The 24,447-nt window shown below is 50.9% G+C and overlaps 1 long non-coding RNA gene across 1 annotated transcript; it reads left to right on the top strand.

Moving 5' to 3' along the window:
- The first annotated feature begins 13,281 nt into the window (after positions 1–13,281).
- LOC137208558 (uncharacterized) lies at positions 13,282–23,456 on the top strand. The gene is made up of 4 exons (XR_010935660.1): positions 13,282–13,463; positions 14,986–15,038; positions 20,231–20,484; positions 23,038–23,456. It is a non-coding gene; the product is annotated as an uncharacterized lncRNA (long non-coding RNA).
- The last annotated feature ends 991 nt before the right edge of the window (positions 23,457–24,447 follow it).

Genomic DNA, 24,447 nt, shown 5'->3' with positions numbered 1-24,447 from the left:
TATTGTAACATGATTGCCACTGTACCGATAGTTAGCACTTCTGTCTTGTCCCATAATTATCATTGCTTTTCTGTGGTGGGAATAATTAAGATCTAGTCTCTTAGCAAGTTTGATGAATATAATACACCCGATGTTGCTGTCTATATTCACTACACTGTGCGTTAGATCCCCAGAACTCATTTATCTGCTAGTTGCAAGTTTGTACCCTTAAATAACTCTCCAATTCCCCACACCCCAACCCCTGGAAACCACCGTTTTACTATTTGTATGCATTTGGATTTTTCAGATTCCACATATAAGTGATACATAATATTTGTTTCTCTCTGTCTGACTCACTCAGCCTAATAATGTCCTCAAGGTCCATCCATGTCGTCCCAAATGGCAGGATGTCCTTCTTCCTCATAGCTGAATAATATTCCCTTCTGTATATATACACCACATCTTCTCACCCATTCATCTGTTGGTGGACACTTAGGTTGTTTCCATATCTTAACTACTGCGAATAACGCTGCAATACCCATGGCAGTGCACATCTCTCTTCAATATCCTGTTTTCATTTCATTTCCCTTGGGTATATACCCAGAAATGAATTTGCTGGGTCATATGGTAGTTCTATTTTTTAACTTTTTGAGGAACTTCTATATTGTTTTCCATTGTGGCTAAAGCAATTTACATCCCCACCAACAGTGCACAGGGGTTCCCTTTTCTCCACACCCTCACCAATGCTTGTTATCTCTTGTCTTCTTGATGAAAGCCATTTCTAACAGTGTGAGGTGATAGCTCACTGTGGTTTTGATTTGCATTTCCCCAATGATTAGTGAAGTTGAGCATCTTTTCGGGTACGTGTTGGCCATTTGGATGTCTTCTTTGGAAAACTGTCTATTTAGTTCCTCTGCCCATTTTTAATCGAATTGTTTGCGAGTTTTTGTTATTTCGGATATTAACCTTTTATCAGGTACAGGGTTTGCAAATGTTTCTCCCATTCTATATGTTGCCTTTTCATTTTGTTGATTTTTTTCTTTTGCTGTGCAGATGCTTTTAAGTTTGATGTAGTCCCACTTGTTGATTTTTGCTTTTGTTTTTTGCGCTTTGGTGTCATATACCCAAAAAAATCACTGCCAATGCCAAGTTCAAGGAGCTTCTTCTCTACGTTTTCTTTTAGGAGTTTTATAGTATCAGGTTACATTTAAGTCTTTTTGATCCATTTTGAGTAAATGTTTGTAAGTGGTATAAGACAGGGGTTCGATTTCGTTTTTCTACATGTGTTTATCCAGTTTTCTCAACATCACTGTGGAAGAGACTATCCTTTCTCCATTGGTGTTCTTGGTTTTCTTGTCAAATATTAGTTAACTGTATATGCTGGTGGGGGGTGTAATTTTGAGCTCAGAATTCTTCTCAATTCATGGTCTGCCACTGTTTTTCAGCAGCATGGCTACTCTTGCAGGTAGTACAGAGATGGTCTCTTATGCACTCAGAATGTTTCTTGAGAGGCTCAAAGAAACCCAGGACTAGCTCCAGCCACCCTCCCCACCTCCATGTTCAGGCCTGAGAGCCAAACCCAAACACAGAACAGCTGGGAAGACCTTCAAGCATTCTGAGGCACAAAATAGAACCAGGAGCTTGAAGTTCTCTGATTCCTTCCTCAGACTGCTTAGAGGATGACAAAGGATGTCTTCACTTAAACACAGAGATGCCACTGCCACACACTTATCTGATACACACACACACACACACACACACACACACACACACACACACTAAAGGTCTCTGTGAGAATCTGTTTAAACTACGTCCCTTGGGAACACTGTATCAGTTTCCTAGGGGTGTGTCTTAGTCTATTCATGCTACTATAACAAAAGCACCATAAACTCTGTGGTTTATTAACAACAAACATTTATTTCTCACAGTACTAGAGGCTGGAAGTCCAAGATCAAGGCACCAGCAAGCTCAGTGTCTGATAAGGGCCTGCTTCCGTGTTCACAGAGAGCAACCTTCTCACTGTGTCCTCACAGTGAGAAGGGATGAGGGAGCTTCCGGGGTCTCTTTTATAAGGGCACTAATGTCATTCACAGGGGCTCCACCTCTTGACCTAATCACCTCCCAAAGGCCACACATCCTACTACCCTCACATTGGGCGGTTAGGTTTCAATATATGAATTTTGGAGGACACATACATGCAGTCCATAGCACCAGGTGACCTCTACGACTTGAAATCCCTGTAAAGGGAAGCCAGCCCTTCATTCCATGGTTAAACATAGGCTTAAATGCAAATGAAATAGCTTAATACTCTTTTCCTATGAAACTCAATTTCAAAGTAGCTAAAAGATAATAATTATGCCTGGCATCTGTCTTTGTGTTTTTAGGCACTTTGATGTATGCTCACCACACTCACACCAAGAGGACCCCCCAAAGGAAATGCAAACTTTATCATGCTGGAAACCAGAGTAAATGTTAGATTTCTAGAAGCCTGACCAGGTACTCGGGCACTCAGGATTGGCCTAACTGACCCCTTCCAAGCACACCTTCCAGGAAGGGGAAGGGCATGTGGGTAAACCAAGCTCTCATCCAGACACCACTGCCATGGGAGACCAGCCGTCCCTGTTCTGTGCCTGCACGGCCTGATCAATGAAATGCGGATACCGGACTTGATTTCTCTCACTGAAATTCCTGAGAAGTGTTAAGTACCAATTAAAGATGCGCCTAAATGCTTGACCGAAATAAGAGTAAGCTGCAGAGAACGTGACTCGAGCCGAAGGCGGCAGGATTTCTGGGGAAGTTTTCTTCCCTCTCTTCTTTCCTCCCTCTTTCCACAAGTGGTTCTTGGGTCTTGAGTACCTTGTGCTAAGTGCTGTGGTCAAAGTGACCAAAATAGAGGGTCCACTCTCTGCAAGTAATCAGTTCACTGGGCCACACAATCCCCCCAAAATAATCCCAACACCTGTAATCATGGGGCAGCTCATGTTCACAGGGCCTGAGGAAGCGGTGCTGTCCTCCAAGCAACAGGAAATGAAGGTCACAGGTCATCCGTTGACTGCAGCTCAGGCAGATGGGCTGGATGCTTCCTCAGGCTCCGGACAGGCCTCTGATTCATTAAAGTGAATAGGATCGTAGGTCCCTGGGCTGGACAAATTCTAGAGGTCAGTGAGGCCAAAGCTCTCCCCTAACAGATCCGGAAACTGAGGACACCCAGGTGGGGACCAAGCCTCCCACACTTCCTCAAAACAGACTAGCACCCCAGGCCTTCTGTGTAAACAGAGTCGATTTTCCCTGCCTAGCGATTTAATTTATGAGGTTCTTTTATGGTAATGAGTTGGAACCGCGCGCGCGCACACACACACTGAAATGTAGCGCAAACCACTGTGAGAGCTGAAAAATGCTAATCTCCCTCCAACATCTCCACACCATTCTCCTGAAACTACCTACTCCTGCAAGGTTCCTGCGCATTAATTATTGCTGCAGAGGAAATGGCAGTGATTTGCATCAACTTCCATCTACTGGAATGAGGCAATGTCAGTCCTGCAGGAACAGGCTTGGGTTAACCTACGAGCCCCACTGCTTACAGGTAAGAGGGATGCAGCTTTGACCCACGGCACCGCTTCCCTCGACGAATCACACACAGTGCCCCTGCCGCCTGGGGGCCCCTGCGGCGATGTGGTTACCTCCTCACCTGTGCTTGACACATCTGATACTCCCGGAGCTTTCCCACCTGCTCCTCGTGGCAACAGCCTGAGGCCCTAAGCTCAATTTGGCCTGGTATTTCATTTGGCCTGTTTGAAAGTTCCATCCATACCTGGTGAGCTCATCAATAACCATCAAAGCCATCTTTCTTCCTCTCCAAGTTCCAGGCTTTTTATAATGACTGGCTCCCAACAGAATTTCAAAATTTGGCTGGCTAGTGCAGGCCAGGCCCACTTCTGAAGGCAGGGCCAGTTACCAAACAGAATCACGTGCATTCAGGGAAAGCGTAAAGAAATCGCTACATAGGACTGGCCTCTGGGGTTCTGAAGGCCTGAGTCCTCTGCTCTCATATTGCAGGGAATTTGAAAGCTCACTGGCTGTTTGTCCACCTGTGTGTGTAACAGGGCACCGACTAGTTCTGAGAAAAGGAAGCGTCTGTAATCCATACGTTGATATGCAAAGGTGAGGTGCATTGTGAGAGATGCACCTGAGGTAGGTTCCCATTCTGCATTTCACCTTTATCCTGGGATTCCTGTGTCACACGGCTGCCCAAAGAGGGTTTCGAAAGGAAGTTCTGCTTGTACACACAGCTCATCTACAAAAATCTTTCACTGAGCCACGTTTCAACCAAAAACACTAATATGTTTGCATTCGTATGTGTGGACTGTCATTAGGTGATGAGGCACCTAAGGGCACCAAGAGTTTCACATCAAGATAGCACCTGTCCTGGAAGATTCTCGATGGTGCTATGTTCCTATGTATAACAAGTATTTCATATTTAGAGATGCTGCTGCATTTTCTCCCTGAAAGGCGCTGAGCAACGCTGTACAGATAACCGTGGGCCCCAGGAGCTGTTCTGAGCGCTTAGCTCACTCCCTGTGGCTGGTTCTCACAAGCTCTGGAGGGCAGGACTGAGCCCATCCTGTTTCCCTACCTGGGCTGAGGAGGGCAGCTGGCTTAGCGGGTGCTCAGTAGCACTGGGGCAGGAGTGAGTGGGTGAAGGTGTGTAGGGATGGACAGAAAAGCAAAGTCTACTTCGTAGAGAGCGAGCCGGTCGGGGAGGAAGGCTGTGGCCACCAGAGAAACCCCACTAGGTGAGCGTGAGGGGCAGAAGGGGGCTGCTGCCTGTGGTTGCCTAATGTGCAAGAGGCAAGTATCTGCTGAGGAGCTTGGCACACAACACATGGCATCTTGTATGACTAGTTTCTAGGGGTCTTCCTGGGGGGAAAATATGGAGGACTAAGGAAGTGTAGCAATGGCCGACCTGGTGGCTAATGCCAGGATTACACACCCTGATCAAGATCGAGTCCATCCCGGTGCTACTCAGGACCACCCCCCCATCCCTGACAGGTACTATGGAGGCCAACAGCTGGGCCCAAGTCCCCTCACCGATGGGCATGTCCTTCAAATGCTGCCCAGGTACAATCGGAGCTGCACACCTAGGCGCCATGCCATCTCAGGGTGGGCTTGTGTCATGGCTGACGGCCGTGACCGGTGACTGGGCTTCCCCACATGTGTGACGCCCGCTTGCACCTGCAGCAGCACTGAAAGGAGACCTGCCTGCGTACAGGGGCCTCACCCAATCCCTACCTCCCACCCATCCTCCAACACCCACTCCCACCTACTCCCACCAAATCCCCCCCGGCCACTCCCACCCAAGCCCCACCTTCCACTCTCACCCAGGAGTTGCTGACAAATGCACTGAGTCAAAACAGAGTCCACTCCACGGCCTCCCCTTTGCGGCTCCATCATAGTGTCTAACCTTAGATGACCCAAAACAGCGCTATTACCTTCCTCCGCCATCGCCCCTATAGAGAAACACAGCTGCTAATGTCCTTAACCATTGCCAGCTGAAGCCACATCCTGTCAGTGCCTCGGCCTTTATAAACAGGCCTGCCCACAGGCCAGGGGCACACAATACCCCTGTGCTCCCAGCTAACATGTGGGCCCAGGTGCTGATGGCAGGAAGAGAACTCTGCAGCAGCCCCCGAGGTTCACAGAAGGCTCTTGGCTGCGTTATCCTATCAAATCCTTGTCTCCTTCAGCAAACTGAAGCTCAGAGGTTCAGAGTCAGAAAATGACAAAGCCAAATCAAGCTCAGGTCTTCTGACCGAAAAAGGAAATGTGAGAGCAGTCAACCACCCCAGAAAGGGGGAGAAGAGCCCTGTAATGTCTCTTGGGGCCCTGCAACGTGTTTCTCTTTGAATATTATTAGCCATAAAGAGGCCTAAGGACCAGGACCAAGGACTTTTCTTTGTAATTTCCTAGAATATTTGAAGTCTCAATTCAACACGTTTACTGAGAATCTACATGCTATACGTCGTGCTAGAAACCGGGTTGTACAGAAACAGTTCCTGCCCTCAGGATGGCCACAGTCCCCGAGATGAGAGCAGCAAGAAAGGAGATAATGGCAATAGAGTCACGGGGAAAATGAGAGAGGTCTCTGTGCAGGTCAGAGGAGTGTGACTGATTCTGCCTTAGGGAGGAAGCTGTCTTTGGAGGAAGCTGTGGTGACACTGAGTGAGGATTTTGCAGGATGAATAGGAGTTTGCCAGGCAGTTGAGAAATTGGGAGTTATCCCTGGCAAAGGCAACCATACCTATCAAGGCCATGGGCATGACCAGCACGCAGATGCTGGAGAACACAAGTTGCTCAGTACTTCTAGATCCCAGAGTGACAGGAAATAAGGCCAGAGATATAAACAGGGTCCAGGTCATGGCACCAGCTTGGCATGCTAGGCTAAGAGCTTGGATGTGACCCACAACTAATCAGCAGTCATGGAAGCATTTCAACAGGAGTGCATAAAGAAGATGTGGTACATATGTACAATGGAATATTACTCAGCCATAAAAGAGGATGAAATACTGCCACTTGCAGCAACATGGATAGACCTAGAGATTATCATACTAAGCAAAGTAAGCCAGAAAGAGAAAGACAAATACCACATGATATTACTTACATGTGGAATCTAAAATATGACACAAATGAACTTATCCATGCAACAGAAACAGACTCACAGACATAAAGAACAGACTCATGGTTACCAAGGAGGACGGGGGGAGGGGAGGGTTGGATTGGGAGTTTGGGGTTAGCAGATGCAAACTGTTATATATAGGATGAATAAACAACAAGGTCCTACTGTATAGCCACAGGGAACTATATTCAATATCCTGTAATAAACTATAATGGGGGGAAAAAAACCAGGAGCTCATGGTCAGATTCCCACTGTCGATGGTCACTCCACTCACAGTCTGGAGAGAGTTTCAAAGGAGAAGCAAAGAGACTAATAGATCAGCTATTGCCACAGTCCAGGCAAAAGAGATGTGGACCCAGGTGGGGCTGCCGAGCTGCTGAAGGGAGGACTGCCTCAGGTGACAAGAGTTAGAAAGTAAACTCGACCAGTAGACTAGAATAGGGGAGGGGCGGCAGAGTCGAGGATGATGTCCAGGTTTCCTGCCTTGTGCACCTGGATGAGTTGTAGCATCCCTGACTGATGTGGGAAATACCGGGAGATGAGCAGACTTAGGAGGATGGTGCGTTCATTCCTGGCCATCTTGGATTTGAGATGTCCGTGGGACCGTCCTGTCCAGGTGCCCCTTGTGCACCTGGAAATGTGAGTGTGGAAGAGAGCACAGACGAGCGACCTTAGCAAGCGTGTTTTCCGTGGGCTGGTAGGGGAGTTGTGAGAAAGTGAAAACAAGAGTGTAGACGAGTCCTGAGTTAGTGCAGCTAAGGGTGAAGAGAAGGAAAATCAAAGTCCTGCAGGGCCACGGAACTGACTTCCCTGCGACACCAGAGAGCCGGAGGGAGTGAGGGGTGGCCTTGGGGCCAGGATGCAGGCATACGTGCAGATGGGCGGCCAGGAATAGGAAAGGGCAGCTTGTTCTCAGTTCCTGGAGAGAACAAGAGACAGATGCATGAGGGCAGACATCACTTGGTAAAAAGCTGAAACAAAGGGGGACAAGAAATCGAGAACTATATGTTGTTCTTCTTTATAAAAAATGGGCTTAATGAAAAAGTTATCTAGGTAATTAGGTTACACTTTAAAGTGACCAGGTAAGAGAGTCTTTAGAAAGATAAACTAATTCTAAGTATAATATGCTCATACCTCTCCGTAGCGTATGTGCATACATTCGTGATACACCAAATGCCATAGGGTAAAACTCCTCTTGGATCTGACAACACTGTAAAATTCTTTAAAACCATAAAGACAATAGGTTCCAGTGGGTTTTAAAACCACTGCCTATCGAACACCATGTAGACTTTGGCTACCCCTACTTAGAATAACCAAAATCCATGAAAATATAACATAAATTTCTGCTCATCTGACACAAGGGCTCTCTGTCTTGGTATCTGTTCTTCCAAACATCACCAAACTCGAGAGCAGAACACAAGCTTCAACCTCCCAAAGGAGAAGCATCTCCCATCGTGCAAAGTAAAAATGCCTCTGGAGACAAATTTGAGGGCATTTGGAAGATTTTGATGTGCAGAGAAATCTGAACCTTGAAAGAACAAGAAGCAAGGCGAAATAAACATTTCCAGTATCTTAAAGAACCAAGGCATCAAACTGCTCATTTGACCAAGGGGAGACTTACAAAAGCCTTGGTATGCAGGTTGAATCCAAAGTGGATCGCCATGGCTACGGGCTTTTAAACCATCACTCGCTGAGGACTGGGGTGGGTGTCGGGTCCACATTTGGGCCCCATCCATCAAACACCGGCCTCTGCAGAGCACGGTGCAGGCGCTATACAGACGCAGGTCCCACCACCCTGGGGTCACCCTGCAGGACAAGCTGCAAGGCAATTACAGCATCTGCCACACAGGGGCGCTGTGAGAGATAAGGGATGTGGTCCAGAGTGGAGCAGGGTAGCCCCTCCCACTGCCTGAGAAGAGGAGCTCATACCTCCCCACCAGCAGCACTTGGGCAAGAGAAAGGACTTGAAGGCAGGGGGCTAAGCGTGTCCCCTGGCACCAGGCGAATCCCAGCCCTTCAGCGAGTCACTCTCTGGCTGTGCTTCTCAGGAGTCCTGCTTTCTCTGCCTCAAGAGTTTGGGGGATCAAATCAGGGTCTTCACGTAGGCTTCTGGCTCCAGAAGCTCACTGTTCAACTGCCACATCCTCTTAGCAGGATAAGTGGGGGCAGGAGAGGAAAGGAAGAAGATTCGGGAAATGTGCTTGCCTCCTGGGAAGGAGGAGCCCCTGGACGCTGCACCGGGCTGGGAGCCCAAAGGCTGCGTGTGATACAGGCACCCGAGGAGCAGATGGCAGAAACCCTCCGCGCAAAGCTGAGGACTTGGGCGTCCAAGTGAGACAGTCTCCTCTTCCTGATTGCATTATTTTCCTCTTGGAAAGGTTTTTTTGTACCTCTTGAGTTCAAAGGAGGGTTTTGGGCAAAAAAGAGGCTGTCCCATCCCCAAAGCGGGTACTTGTCGGAACACGTGATTTGCCGAGTGCCGATGGGGAAGGGCAAGGAGCCCTGGACCGACGTCCCCGAAGTCCTGAGGCAATAGCAGGGCACCCGCTCTGAGTCAGAGGAAGGGCATGCTTCTACTATGACCAGCTCCTCCAGCACTGTGTCTTTCTCCTTCCCACGTCCCTCGGCTGAGAAGCAGGTGTGGTCCATTGCGGCAGGTTTACATCAACGAAAATCACATTCCTGGGCGCCTTGATTCTTTGACACATGCAGTTTCTGAGGCTGAATGACCCCTGACCTCTAGCCAGTCCCTGCTTACTCCTCTGCACAATCCACTCATCCATCAGGGAGTGGCCGTGCCCTTGGAAGGCGCCTCCAGCTCAGCCCCAGGGGCAGCCTTGCAGGGGTCCAGGAGCGCACAGGTTGCCCGATGCTGGTGCCCAGAGCATCCTCGAGGGCGCTTGCTGGGCACCTGCTCATATGAACCCACCCCACCCCCGCCCACCTACCTCCGTGTCAGCGACCTGGTTGCATTCATTCATTCGGGGGGATAGGTACCGTACGTCCCCAATGCCAGGCTTTGCCAGGTGTCAGGGATGTGATGGGAGGTAAACCAGGCACAGTCCCATCCTTGATGGAGCTCACCTTTTGGTGAGAAGAGATGTCAGAAGCAAACAAGCAAAGAAACCAGGTTCTGGTGGTGGTTAAGTGCCATGGAGAGCATCGAGATCGTTGGGGGCATGGGTGTTAATACCAGGGAAGCGCTCTGAAGAGGGGACACTGAGCTGAGGACTGACTGATGACCTGCAGGGATACTTCAGCTCTGGTCCCTGAGCAGGAGAGCCCAAAAGGAAGCCATGACGGAGGGCCAGGTCGCAGGCGTGACGCAGAAGGCCCCAGCGCTGTCCCAGCTCATCAAATACAGGCGCCCAGGACTGCCCTGGCGGTCCAGTGGTTAGGACTCCGAGCTTCCACGGCAGGGGGCATGGTTTCTATTCCTGGTCGGGGAACTAAGATCCCTTGGCCAGAAAAAGATACAGACGCCCACTGCCCGGAACATTTGTGACAGTGTACGGGCCTCTGTCCCCACCCCCCGACCCCTGAGGCACAGGGCTTTCATGGACAGCAGCATAGGTGGCACGCTGTGGACTCCCTCACAAAAGGAAAGCAAGCACGGCCTGCTCAACTGGGAAGAGAGGTCATCCCTGTGAGGACACTCCAGTAGCTCACAGTTGGTCCGATTTCCCCAGGTGACCCTCCAGTCACATCCATCACAGGATCCAAAAGACCTCAGCCAATGGAGGCAGTCAGCCAGCTCCTGTAACTGGCACCCTTGCCCCAGCTCTTGGGTGTGAACCTCACTTAGTATTTGGTCCCTTTCTCGGAAGAGGGGCTGGTTCAGGTATGGCCAGGGTCCTTGGGGCTCTGGGCTCCTGGTCCTGGCTGCCTTGCACACACTCCCTTCTGGAAGCTCCCCTTCTCCCTGCCACGTGGAAAGGTGCCAGGCCACACCGTGCCTTCGCTTGGGAGCAGGGCATCTCCCTCCTGAACATCACAGGTCCACGTGCTTCCTGAGGTGATGAGTGACCTTGACTCACGTCGGTGAAATAATGGCCTTCAGTCTCAACCTTCTTGGTCACGTTGCAACACAGCCCTCTGGAAGGAAGAACTAGTTCCCAGGGCCAGCTCAGGGAATTTCAAACACCTCCCAGTCTAGGCTTACCAAACTCACTGTCAAACGATCGGTCCACGTGCCAGAACCACCCTGGCCCGCTGCCACAAAAGGTGCAATGGCAGGGCCTTGGGGAGGTAAGAGGCTGGAGGACTGGGGCCGATTCCCAGCTCTCCCTTTGCTGTGTGACTTTAGACGAATAACTCAACCTCTCTGAGCTGCTGCATCTGTATCCACATGTGAGTTGTGGGGAAAATCGAGTGAGAAAATGGCCGTGAAAGCACTTTGTTAGTTTGAATGTACCACACCAGTGACAGTCCTTCTGTCCGGTTGAAAAATTGATCCTAATGGGTGAACTTTTGAGTTTTTACCCAAGGAGCTCTTGGGTTATGAGAAATGATATCCCTGAATCCACTTCGATGTTTTTAGTATATCAGCAAGTAAATTTCCGGGGTAAAATCCAAAATATAAACTCCATGCCACATTGTAGAGCATTATGATAAGATGTCAGGAGATCCCCATAGATGTAAACATCATAATATACTCTTTGCTCCAAAATAATTCCTTGCAGACCCAGAATTGGAACTTCCATGGCACTACTGGCTATGAGTTGACCCTGCAATGAGATACAGTATTGGGGCCCAATAGGGCCTTAGGCTGTTTTCTCTGAAACAAGTCTTTTTGTAGCTTACAATTTATACTATGAGAGAAGAATGAACAAGTTCTTCGAAGCTACATGCTTTGGAGTTGCACAAAGAATCCTGCCCTCCTGGTCAATGACCCTTGCTGCTCACATGGGTCCATGTTCCTCAAATGCCTCTTCTTAGAGGAAATTGCTAAACTTTCACCATTCCATTTTATCAACCAAAAGAGAGGCAAGACTCAGGTCCTTCCTCACCCACCAGTAATAACATCAGCCTAATTATGATGCCCAAGGACAAATGACCAAGGATGTGGCTGTGAACAGAGGTGGGCTGGACAGGAAGGGACAAGCAGGCTGGGTCTGCAGAAGGATGTTCACCACATCACACACACCCGTCTTGGCTAGTCTCCTGCCCCAGCAGTAGGAGAGACCTCCCCCACATCAGAAAGTAGGAATCTGATCCTCCTTGAAAAATACGGGCTGTGAGGGACTTCCCTCGTGGTCCAGTGGTTAAGACTCCGTGCTTCCACTGCAGGGGGCCTGGGTTCGATCCCTGGTCAGAGAGCTAAGATCCTGCATGCCACGTGCAGTGTGCCCCCCCCAAAAAAACCCAATATGTGTGTGTGTGTGTGTGTGTGTGTGTGTGTGTGTATGTATATATATATATATATATATATATATATATATATATATATATGGGGCGTGAGTGCTGGAAGGCTCCAGTAAATTCAAAACCAACTGCAGTAGAACTGTCCATCTTTCTTCTCCATGATCTCAGAGGGAGAGTTTAGAAACGCCAATACCCAAGCCCCACTTGCAGCCAGCTAGAAGGTGGAATCTCAAACGCCCCATGTCCAAGACCATCCTCTCGTTTCCCATCTCCGTGTGCTCTTCCTAAGTCCTCCCCATCTCAATCCACGGCTCCATGCTCCAGCTCCAGCAAACACCCAGAAGTCATCCTTAATTCCTCCCTCTTTCATGCCTCGTGTCCTGTCCATCACAATCGTATGTCAGTACTGCCTCTCCAAGAAATCCGGGCTCACGTACTCCTTCCCCTCGCCCGGTCCCCTGGCCAACGACCAGCTTACTCCCAGCGTCGCCTCTTGCAGTGTCTTTCTCCCTAAGCTGTGAACAGGCCACCCTCATTTCCCTGTCGGGGCCTCTGCCCGGCTGCCCCCTCCCTCTGGAATGGTCGTCCCAGGTCTGGCCCTTCCCCATCATTTGGGATGAGCTCATGTAGACTGCTCTGCTGCCCTAACTAAAGTCGGTCCTCCCCTCGCAGCCTCCCCTCCAGCCCATCTCTGTTACATCATGCATTTTTATTTTCCTTTTCATTTGATGTGTTGATTATCTGTCTCCTGTGAGCCCCGTAAGCCAGGGGCCATGACTGCCTCATTCACCACCGTATCCCTGGCACCTGGAGCCATTCCTGGGCCAGCACGGGCTGCTCAAAAAGTACTTAATCACCACCTCTGAGAGCCCAGCAACTTCGAGCAGACTGGGCTTGGTACAGTACACTGACACTTCCTGGGGTCACCAACGGCCAGTGTCAACACCTCAGACCACAGGGCTGCGACCGAGTTCCCGGGGTGGCCGCCAAGGCCCGTCAGTGCTGAGGAGAAGTCCTGAGCCTCCCCCACCCCCCGCCTCCTTCTCTGCGGGGCGGCCCCTCCCTCCAGGAGTCAGGCCGCCCACGCCCCAGAGCCCTAGGGAGGAGAGCACCCTTCTCCCCTTCTTGGCCTCACCACCCAGCCAGGCAAGCCTTGCCATTTCCCCAACTATAAGACAGGGACAAAGAATGCTTTGTCACCCCACCTACTTCTCACGGTCTTGTGAAACTACAGTTTGCTTGGAAAACACTCTGAGCAACTTGGGTAAAGGTGCCTGTGGTTCAGATGACGTTGCTGTATTCGGTCCAGGCCCGGGGCCCTCCAACTCATCATCCGGTCACCGCCTTGCCTGCCTGAGGGATGGGAGGTGCGCAGCCTCTCCTGTGTCACCAGGCCTGTGTCACCAAGCCTACTGGCCACACTGTGGTCCCAGAATAAGCCCAGGAGGTGCGTGTGCATTCCCGGGGCCGCCTGACCCACTGATTTCAGCAGAATATGAGCTCTCCGCGGGCCTGGACATTGGCCACCGAGTGCTCAGCCTGCCCTGTTGTCAGGAAGGAGAGCCAAGGGTTACCTGGGGATAACCTGCCCGGGCTCTGGCCACGTGGGGTGGGGCTGAGGCCTCGGTGCCAGCCTCTCAGGCCAGGAGCCGGGAACAGAGGAACTCGGTCTTGGCCCCTGGCCTGGGGAGGACAGAGCGCAGCCTGCAAGCACTCAGGTGCCCCTCATCGGCTGCAGATGCAGCGGCCACCACGTTGCCATGACAACCATACTTGGCAACCGTCTCTCTGCCCCCCGCCCCACGGAGGGGACGACCCCCAGCACTGACCGGGCATTTCCCAGAGCAGCTTGAGGTTGACGATGGAGAAAGGCCAAGGGCTGGGCAGCATGAGGGGACAAGGAACACACCTGCCGGTCAGCCAACAGTCCGGCCTTCACTCCCGACTGGATGTTGGACTCAGCGCCCCCAGATCTCTCTCCCTGCAGCCTCCACCCAGGGGCTGCTGCTTCCCTAAAGCGGGTGGCAAGGCGTTTAGCAGACGGTGAACAACAGACAGCATGTACATTTAATTATAACTCTCCGGATAGGAAGGGCTGGCTATATACAGTATGTCTGCCTGTTACTAATTATATTTATTTTCAAATGAGGGGGGCGGCGGGGAGGGGGATCTTCTGAAGATGAGTCAGAAAAAAAACCCTTCGGTGTTATGAAAGCAGAGCCATGTCTCCCAAGGGTGTCTGTAACACGTGGCTGTCACCGCCTGACAACGGAAAACCTGAGCCGAGCCAGCTACACTGCTGAACACGGCGCGATGGCTCTCCTCGCCCCGGGGCCCCTCAAGTGGGCGCCTGAGCAGCTGAAAGGCCTTCTCTCCGCCGGAGAGCCCGACAGCTGGCTGGGCCTCCTCCCTCCTGCAAAGACAGGGCCATGCAAGCGTCTGCTGTCACCTCAACTGGGAGGCAGCGTTCCAGCTGAAACACAGGAAAGACTTTTTTCCTCATCAAAGGAAAAGCATTCTGCCCAGATGGCCGAAATGAAAAGACTTCAATTTCAATCCCCACACAGCCCACGATGTTATTTCTAACAACACCGTGAACACCTATAAACCCAAGATAGTCACCCCCATGCCTGGCAGAAGCCGGCCACACTATGGAGGCGGTCAGAGCGCTGGGCTGTCTGACCAGCGGACGCGGGCCACACACACGTGTGCACTCCCCTCCGCGTCCGTGTGTGTGAGGTGCACACGGGCGTTTGGGGCAGGGGTGTTCCTCGGGCCCCATCAGCTCCTCCGACTTTAAGGCGCTCGGCTGCCCTGCCTTCTCGCCACATGTACACCGTGGAGTGAGGAACAAAGGGGACCCAAGGCGACACTTCCGCCCAGGGGAGACGTTCAAAGCCATAGCATTCAGAACGGGTTTTCCAATAATTTTTAAAATAGTCACACTTGTTTTGTTTGCTTTCTTCCAGGAAGGCTGCACTGTTTTGGAAAAGGAGGGGGAGGACAAAAAAAAGAAAAAAATGTGAGTTCATTTCCTGAGTCTTTTAAATATTTCTCCGTAGACAGAGCACTGAGAAGCCAGGACCAGAGGGCAAGGCGAGCTCCGGGCGGCAGCACACCTGAGGTGCAGAGCGGAACTTGGTCCCCACCCATGCTCTTAACGGGCCGTCGGCGGGGAAACCAGATTCAGAGACAGGGTGTGTGGAATGACCTGGGGGGGCAGGTCCCCAGAAATGTCATTAAGGCAAGCTGTTCTTGGAATGGGTCTACCTGTTTGTCCAGGCAAAGTTGGATGATTAACTCAGTTTATCTGAAGGCGGAGGCAGAAAATGGACCCGGTGACTGATAAATCAGGGAGCCAGGAGGGAGTTACAGGCGCAGCCAACGCTTGTCGGAGTGCTTTTCACACATGCTATTTTACCCCACGAGCAGTGGCACTGTGCCCGTTCCACAGGGGGAGGCTCTGGCGGGTACGCAGCAGATCCGAGGGCATCCTACCCTCTGCCCCAGACTAAGCCATCTTCCCCGGGTGGCTCTCCGAGCCCTCTGTCCCTTTCCTTCAGGGCTGTAGCTGGCATCATGCGCAAATGGCACTGCGGGGTGAGCTGGCCTGCATCTGTTTCTCTGCCCCACTAGGATAAAAACTCCACGAGGACAAGGACGCGCCTTCTCACCGGCGTGTGTGGGACCAGCACAGAGCCGCGAGCACAGCAGCCCTGCCGTGTGTATTTGTCGGATGAGTGAAGGAATGAATGAATGAACCAAAAACTTCCGCCTGAAAGGAGGAGAGAAGGCCCAGGAGAGACGCATGGCAACTCCGAGCCTGCCAGCTGTGACACAGCTGGGTTCATTTTGAAACCAGCGGCAGCAGCCAGCCCATACTGAGCCTCCACGGCCAGGGCGCCCGGCTGCCAGGCCTGGGGCAGCTCTGCCCTTCCTGTCAAGGTTCTGTGCAGCGTGGGCAGGGCACGGACCCCCGGGCGGCAGATGGGGGCCAACACCCTTGGGACGGATGGACACTCAGGACCCGGGAGACCTGCACTTTATCCTAAAGGCATCCTGGCAATTCAGGGGCAGAGCCTGGAATCAGACCCGTCAGTCCTGCCCATAAAGTCCCTGATGGGCTCATGGATTGAAGCAATGATCTGGTTTTCAGAGCAATGGTCCCAGTTCCAGTTGAGCCGCACAAAGATGACCCGCAGGCTCAAAGTTTCAGGGCCTGGCCACTGAGAAAGCCTCCCGGCTCTGCAGCCCGGCCTCCCCTGCTCTCCTCCGAGACCCCAAGGCGGATTCAGTGACAGTGAGACTGACTGAGGGAAAGAAAAAGGGACAGGACAGAAAGACATGTAAAAAATGGGGACCCCGTGAGGCAGGGGACCTCTGAAGGCTGGTCCGCTGCTGTGTCTTTTATCCTGGTTCTACACACAAGCATCTGTAAGCGCTGTTTGCACCCCTGGCTTTGCCTTCAAACCAGGACTTCTGGGGAAACACAGGGCCCAGCCCTTGAAGGCTCCCAGCCCACCGATGATGCCAGGTGGGGAAACCGCAGCGCAACCCACCTCTGCGTGGCACAGAGGCACCCACCGGACTGTCACCACCCCGGGGTCTGCAGCTCCTCCAAGGAGATGGAAGGGGGCAGTGGGCAGTCCCAGCCTCCAGTGGCCAATTCCTCTCCTTTGCCTCTAACTTTCTGATTCTGCTGGGTTGAAGTTTATGAGAAAATGGATCCAGCCATTTCTAGGGGAAAGAAGTGAGGAGCTGGTATTGAAATCACCCTTCAATATGACCCCATTCTGTTCCCGGGTCACACAAAGTACTGTTGAAAAGCCTCCTTCCCCCTTATAGGTGGCCCTTTGGAGCCGAGGCAGAAGTTACTCTGCTGCCTTGTGGGCATGACGAAGCATAACGCAGCAGAGAAGACCCGAGATGCCAGGACCCGCTCGTGTGGGCTGTATCCCACCACCATGCTCTCCAAAGGGCCATTTGGCTCCAATGTATCATATGACTTGTTCTTAGAGTTACATTTTAACTGACAAAGTTTAACAACAACTATGACTTATGGCCTTCTAAAATTGGCAGCAGAAAAATGAACTGAGGAAGTAATGGAAAAAACCACAAGTGAAGCCACTCTGTATTATGCACAATTTCTGTTGTGTTTTTTCTTCCTTTCCAAGCGTGTGTGTGTGTGTGTGTGTGTGTGTGTGTGTTTTCGAATGGTAGAAAATATTTTCCAGATACGCTGCCCTGGCTTTCCCAAGCACATATTTATGCCAAGTTTATAAAAAGCAGCTGCAGACAGGGTTGACCGAAAGGATTGCTCTGCTGTCTGGCTTCCAGAAGGTGCTTAGGTCCTCAGCCTGTCAACAGGACACAGACTTACTGCCTAAAACTCACCTTCTGCGTCGTGCACCTGAAAGAGGACAAAGCCACGATGCGGCGTGACCTGGAGGGACATGGGGCCCCTGCCGTTCTAGGTGTTCACATCCCACTTTTGATTTGCAAGGTGCTTTAGTGACCTGTGCTTTATCATTTTTAGTCATTCGAAATCCCCACGCAGACACAAAAAGGAAAGTGTTCGGAGGCGCATCTCACAAACGTCTGGGTGGCTCAGGGGTGGGCGGCGCAGCGATGGGAAGGCCCATCAGCTTCACTTTCTGAACCGTCCAGAGCAGATGGTGGAGCCGCGTGGCTGAGCCCGTGTCAAACCGTCTGCATCTACTCGCGTTGGCCTGAGACTCCAATCCCCTCCCCTAGCCCCTGGGTGGGCGAAGCTGCCCAGTGAGAAGCTCCAGCCTCCTCTGCACCGTGGAGGGACATCACCCTGGGACACCCTGAGCCACTGCCCGCCTGCGCCCAAATCCAGACTCTCACTGGCCCGGGGACGGGGCGTCCACTTGCCTCCCTCCGCCCCACCGGCCTTAATGAGGATGATAATACCTAGCTCTGTGGCTTTCCTGGGGGTGACTAACTGGTTAATCCTGGGAAGGCCCTTTGAAGGTGGCAAGCAGGGTATTACTCATGGGCTTGAAGGCAGGCACCTGCCCCAGTCTGGGCCTGAGTCAGCAGAGAGACCTCCCTCCTGCAGGCAGACTAGGCGCGCTGGCCCGAGTCCCTGCTCAAGGTCAGGGCTGGCCAAGGGGAGGGGTGTGGCCAGCACGCCTCCATGGCCTGTGCCATGTGGGCCCGGAGTTTGGGAACCGTGTGTCATGGGCGTTTGCGTGGTTGAATAAGCCTCCAAATGACTCCGCCAAAAGGGCAGCGTTACCTCCAGAATTATCAGTCGAGACAGTATTTCCTGGTCATTGTTAGGGGAAAATGCTTTTCTCACAGCAAATTCCTCCCAAGCGATGCCGTTTTTCTCCTTCCTCTGGAGGAAGGCGGGCTGGGGTGGTAGTTGGGCAGCCTGGGAGACCTGAGGTCAGGGTGCCAGGACCAGTGACGGCTATGCTGTCTCGTCTCCAGCCCCTGGTCTGCCCAGTCTGCTCCCCGCTCACATCTCCCAGGAAGAGGAAGTGGTAGCAAGAACTGGGAACCAGAGGCCAAAACCAGTGGGTGAAGGCGAGGGTCGCTCGGGACCACACGGTGGAGGGGGATTCTGACACGGCGGCAGCTGGAAAGCCAAGAACAGAAAGCCTTTAAGCAGCGCGACCTGATGCCAAGATTCCGCGCCCAGAGCCCCCGCTTCCCGCGCTCCACACATTCCTCCCCCCTCCCTCTCTCCCTCCCAGCACCTTCTCCCAGTGACCCCTCTCCGCGCAGCCTCTGTGCACGCAGCACTAGCTTCTTCTTTCTTCTAGAACACAGGTCATGCGGCCAGAAGGACTGCAGGCACTTCTGCTTTCTCTTTTAGTTCCCCAGGTCCCTGTAAGTTTTTCACGGCCCTTTCTCCTTCCGTAGGCCGCCTGGAACCCTAGAGGCCTCCACAACACACAGAATGACAAAGATCCGAAAAGAGGATGGAAGGATGGGACCCTGAGGGCGGGAAAGAGGGCAAAGGGGCTACTCATCTTTGCAGGCAGTCAGGAATGGATGGGGTGCAGGGGGGAGGTGCAGAGCAGAGGGAACAGGCTATGAAATGATCTTCTTCTGTTCTGTTTTGAAGGAGGTGGGTGGAAATGACAGTTTGGAGAGGATTAGAATGAGGGAAAACGGTTTCAGGGGAAGCAGCCTCTTTTCTCCAGTTCTAACAGTGCCACCAAGTGGCTTGTGCAAGCAGGTGCAGGGCAGAGCCTCCGGACAGCCCGCGCTGACCCCGTGGAGAGAGGAGCAATGGGGCTTTGCAAAGGGCACCCTGCTGATTGCCAGGGGCCAGCCTCTCGCCTCTCAGCCGCATAGCCAAACACCTTTCCCTAGATCGGCCGGCAAGGAGGTGGGGGAGGTAGCTACCCAAGTGTACCCTTAGTCACCCCAATGCACACGGCGACCAAGTTCACCAGGTTCCTGATTCATTTAGCCTCTCCCCACACACACTTGCATCACTGGGAGGCATTAGGACAGAAGTCATGGTCCCACGAGAGGCACAGAAGTACATTTCCAACCAGAGAAGTGGTCAGTGACCAGAGCAAGCCTGTCTGGGCCATTAGACCCTTGTCTATGTTCAAAGGAGAGCTGAGGGCTGAAGGGTGCTGGGTGAGACTAGGCAAGGTGAGCACACCTGGGGAAGCCTGGCCAGCATCCCTCAAGCTAAACTTCCGGCCAGGGACACAAGTCTTCTGGCATTTCACTTAACTGTAGTGCATTCTTTTTTTAACTCTGCAAATCAAAATCAATTCGCCTTGGAACTCCACAAGTTGTTTTTCTTTCTAAAGAGAGACATTTTACTGAAACAGAAGACTTTGCCAGCAGTTGTGTATTTGGTACCCGGAACCGAGCAGCAGATGGGGCAAGGCTCAGGGAGAACATCCCCCCAGGAGTCCAGGCGCCTGATGCTCGTCAAGCCCTAACACTAAGCTGCTGTGTACCTCTGAGGAGGTAACCTCAGGCTCTAGCCTCACTTTTCTGTAAAAACAGGGGACACAGCTAGAGCCACGGTTTTCAAAACACTCCTCAGTCCCAGGGGAGGGATGCCAGTTTGGTGGGACTTTGGCCACCATCTCCTTTACCAGAACAACTCAGCCTTTATCCATCCTTCATAGTTGGCTGTTAGGTAAGACCTTATGTGAACAAAGGGTTCCACAGTGTCATAACCACTTTTTCCTTTTTTTTATCTTTTAGCCACGCCACACAGCCTGTGGGATCTTAGTTCCCTGACCAGGGATCAAACCCGCGCCCCCTGCATCGGCAGCACGGAGTCTTAGCCACTGGCCCGCCAGGGAAGTCCCCGTCATAGACACTTTGGGGGCACCTGCCCAGACCACGGCTCTCATGATGGTCCACCCCGCCAGCAGAGCTGAGGCCCTAACACTCTGTACTTCATGACTGCAGACCCGGATGAGGACTGACTGCACAGAGACGGACACCTGCTCCTGGTGAGCCAACCTGATTCCCCTCCCCAGAATTTGAAACTGGGTCAGACTGGGTCCAAGTCAGTCTCCGTTAGAGCTGAAGTGGCCACTGGGGGTGGCCATCTGGGATCATGGGATGGAGGAGGCCTGACAGCAGCCCCAGCTTTCCACTCCCCACGGTGCCCTGCCCTACGTTCCCCTGCATAAACTTCCCGGGTTAAAAGCTTCCAAATCTCTAGAGAACACCCTCTGAAAGCTTCTTCCCGTCCCTAGGAAACAGCAAGATCACCCAGCCCAGTGCGATACACCTCATCTCCCCAGAGCCACATTCTGTTTTGTTTCGTTTTTTAAGGGCAGTTTCTAAATAGACTATGTAATCTTATGAACAAAAATGTTTACCAGAGCAGGCATATAATGACTCAGTAAGTATCAACATTATCATTACCTCTATTATTGATATATTCAAAAGTCCTTTATAAATCGGTCATACTGTTCCGTTGCTATACGTTTTAATTTCAAAAACATTTTGTTGTTCATAGCTCCTTGAACCACACCTACCGATAACACTTTTTAAAATCTATTAATCCTGAAATCTTCCATCCGAGGACTTAAGTATCTGTAAATATGCTAGTTCTTTCATTCATCTATTTTCTTAGATGCTCTGAGATCTACCAAAGAACTAGATGACAAAAATCCCTTCACTAAGAGCTTACAGGGTAGGAATGAAATAACGCCATTTGCAGTAACATGGATGGACCTAGAGATTATCATATTAAGCAAAGTAAGTCAGACAGAGAAAGACAAATATCACATGACATCACTTATATGGGGAATCTAAAAAAAAAAAAAATGATACAAATGAACTTATTTACAAAACAGAAACAGACTGGGAGACTTTGAAAACAAATTTATGGTTACCAAAGGGGAAATGCAGCAGTGGGGGAGTGGGTGATAAATTAGGAGATTGGGATTAACATACACACACTACTATACATGACATAGACAATCACAAGGACCTGCTGTAGAGCACAGGGAGCTCTACTCAATACTCTGCAATAACCTGTATGGGAAGAGGATCTGAAAAATAATGGGTATGTGTATAATTGAATCACTTTGCTGTACACCTGAAACTAACACAACACTGTAAATCAACTATACTCCAATATAAAATAAAAATTAAATTTAAAAATGGAATAAGAAAAATCTTTTTAAAAGAGCTTACAGGGTAGAATTTGAAGAAATCATAATTTTAAGTGGGTATTTCCTAAATTAGGTTTTCTTACATTAGAGAAGACCTGTGCCTTACTCCACAACAGATCAAAGAGTCACATATTGTCAATTTGAGAAAAGGCTTTCAAGGCGCCTGTGTATTTGTCAAACCCTGGGCCACGACCTAATGGTGGACCCTGAAATCAATTTAGTGGATCAGAACCAGCATTTTAGATTTTTAAAAAAATTTTATTGAAATACAGTTGATTTGGGCTTCCCTGGTGGCGCGGTGGTTAAGAATCCGCTTGCCAATGCAGGGGACACGGGTTCGAGCCCTGGTCGGGGAAGATCCCACATGCCGTGGAGCAACTAAGCCCGTGCGCCACAACTACTGAGCCTGCGCTCTAGAGCCTGCGAGCCACAACTACTGAGCCCACATGCCACAACTACTGAAGCCCACGTGCCTAGAGCCTGTGCTCCTCAACAAGAGAAACCACTGCAATGAGAAGCCCGCGCAACGCAATGAAGAGTAGCCTCGGCTCGCCGCAACTAGAGAAAGCCCGCACGCAGCAACCAAGACCCAACACAGCCAAAAATAAACAAATAAATAAATTTGAAATACCGTTGATTTACAATGTTGTATTAGTTTCAGGTATACAGCAAAATGACTTAGCTATACATATATCCATTCTTTTTTTAGATTCTTTTCCATTATAGGTTATTACAAGATACTGAGTATGGTTCCCTGTGCTATACAGTAGGTCCCTGTTGGTTATCTATTTTATATAGAGTAGTGTGTATATGTTAATTCCAAATTCCTAATTTATCCCTCCCCCGCCTCCCCTTTGGTAACCATAAGTTTGTTTTCTATGTTTTTGTAAATAAGTTCATTTGTATCCTCTTTTTAGGTTCCACATATTACCGATTAGATTTTTTTTTGTAATTAGTGTGTGTCACATGCAACAAGGCTAAGTATTGTTATGTAAAACCTGATTTCAGCCATATAAATGGATGTGCAGGGTGACAATGTCAAATGCATGTCTCACTGTGGGTTGGGGGGTGGCAAGGGGCAGGTGGCTGGTGGGATGAGCAGAGTCCAGGAAGCCAGGCTTGAAACCCCCGGTCACTTTTGGTGGCGCTGGCGCTGGGCCTGGACGATGCGCACAGTCCAGTAGCCGTTATTCTTACACGTGTGAGAGCTACAAAGGTCCTCGCCCATCACCGCACTGAACCCCTGGCAGGACAGCGGTCGGTGGTCTCTGACAGCCATGGCCACGGCCACACAATAGCAGAGAATCTAGTTGATTAAGTGATGTTTTTATTTACATGACACAAAATAACCATTTTACCTGATTTTGTCCTTTGCAGGCTTGACAGAAGCTCAGGATTACTTGAGGCACAGTACAGGGCAGAATCTTGCTACTCAAAGCCTGGAACTGGGAGCTTGGCCTCACCTGGGAACTTATTAAAAGGAGACTCCCAAGCCCCATCCCAACTTAATGAATAAGAATCTGCATTTTAACACGGGCCCAGAGATTGGTGCATGCATTTAGTTTGAGGAGCTCCGACTCAGAAGTGCTGGTCCACTAACTGACACGCAGCTTCGGTAGAGTTTTCACTGGTCCACCTGAAAATGTCAGTGTGAAATTTGTCCTTTCTTGGCAAGAGCCATCTTCCACTCTGATTGTATTCCCTTCCTACTACTTTTTAGGCATAAAGTGTGCTTGAGGAAGCGAGACTGATTGTGATTGTGGATGTAGTTCTGTCTTGTTTTGTTTCATGTGTTCAGCAGTCAAAAATAAAACTTGGTTACCTATGCCTTCCACGTTGTCATTTTTTCTAGCCCAGGGACCCGAAAGCCTGGGAACAACTAGTAGAAGTCAGAAGCGTGTCTTGCTGATTTCTGCGCCGTCTAAAGCAGAACTGGAAAGCACTATTTGTTCCACGTGAAGATGAGAGGTACAGCAGTGCTTGCCTTTCGTTCATAGTCTTGGAAACTCCAAGGAGTGCCCCCTCTGTAAGGAGCATCACACGCTGCTCGCACATAGACCCGGGAAGGCAGCAAGCCGGCTTGCACGTGGCCTTCCAGATTCCAGATCCCACTGGAGCCCAGCCTCTCCCACCCCCTCGTGCACCCCGGGACCCCCCGCACGTCCACAAACTAGCCAATCGGTGTAAGAGGCCATGTGCTTGGGAAATGAGCCCCTCTGGCCAAAGCAAACTGGACATGAAGTCTTATAAACATGGCCCTCGCATTCAGACCCGCTTAAGAACCATCAGAAAACACCTGCATCACTGGAAACCCAAACATGCCTGGGTTTGTTTTCTCTGACATCCTCTCCTGAAAACTGGAGGGCCTGTTATGAGCAGGAACCAGGTAGAAGGTGAGGACATCATGCCACTCGGTAAATAGGAGTGACCTTCCTGAAGAAATGGAACACTGGGAGTGATTCTGGGATCCTTGGGAAGAAAAAAGCGAGGGCCTGGCATGGTGAGAAGGAAGGAAACCTGAAAGGCAAGCAGCATCCGGCCAGTGGGAGCCTGCAGAAGGCGGCAGCAGCCACGACCCTGCCCCACATTCTTGGACCCCGAAGCCCACCTCCCAGCAAAGGCTCCGGGCCCCCTGCGTCCTGACCTGGCAGGCAGGCCCGCCCTTCCCCCAGTCCTGGGATTCTCAGCATTCCAGAGCCCGGCAAATAACAAAGGCAGTGTTTGTGCCATTTCAGAACAAGCTTGGAAACTTTTAAATGTCAAAATGAATGATGTGGAAAGACTTGT

The sequence above is a fragment of the Pseudorca crassidens genome, chromosome 16, assembly GCF_039906515.1.
Source record: "Pseudorca crassidens isolate mPseCra1 chromosome 16, mPseCra1.hap1, whole genome shotgun sequence".
NCBI lineage: Eukaryota > Metazoa > Chordata > Mammalia > Artiodactyla > Delphinidae > Pseudorca > Pseudorca crassidens.
Note: the sequence above shows the minus strand (reverse complement) of the source record. Positions and strands in the feature narration are given on the sequence as shown.